Source organism: Siphateles boraxobius, unplaced genomic scaffold (assembly GCF_051911475.1).
Source record: "Siphateles boraxobius isolate OS27281-9 unplaced genomic scaffold, OSU_SipBor_1 16, whole genome shotgun sequence".
Lineage (NCBI taxonomy): Eukaryota > Metazoa > Chordata > Actinopteri > Cypriniformes > Leuciscidae > Siphateles > Siphateles boraxobius.
The window spans coordinates 21,148,545-21,149,058 of NW_027508766.1; positions in this window are offsets into that span (position 1 = coordinate 21,148,545).

The following is a 514-nucleotide window of genomic DNA, read 5'->3' on the forward strand; positions in this document are numbered from 1 at the left end:
GCGAGACATGTGTAAAATGTGTTCAAGAGCGTCATATATCACAAATACTGCGCAGCCTCTATTGGCAACCAATGTTCGAATCACATGCTTTATTAAAAATGCATTACAAAATGCATTGGAATTGTAGCTTTGACATAGTGTTCAGCCTTCTACAAAAACGATAGATAGATAGATAGATAGATAGATAGATAGATAGATAGATTTTGTGTTGTAGGCACACAATCATGCTAAAGTTAAATATTAATTTAATATTTTTCATTTTTCGTTTGTGGTTTACAGATCGGTTTATGGGTTCAATATTTCATCCGCACACGTGGGCGGCGCTGAAACGCCCCTTTCATCTGATTGGCCAAACCACTCCGCCTTCAATACGAGCTTTTCTTTGTCAGCCAGAATAAGATTCAGTTAGCCTGATTAAGGAATGAATGTGAGTCAAGACTAAATATATGGCTACAGAGGGACCTATCAATACTAGGACGAATTTACTTAACTAAGATGGAATGTTTATCGAGAT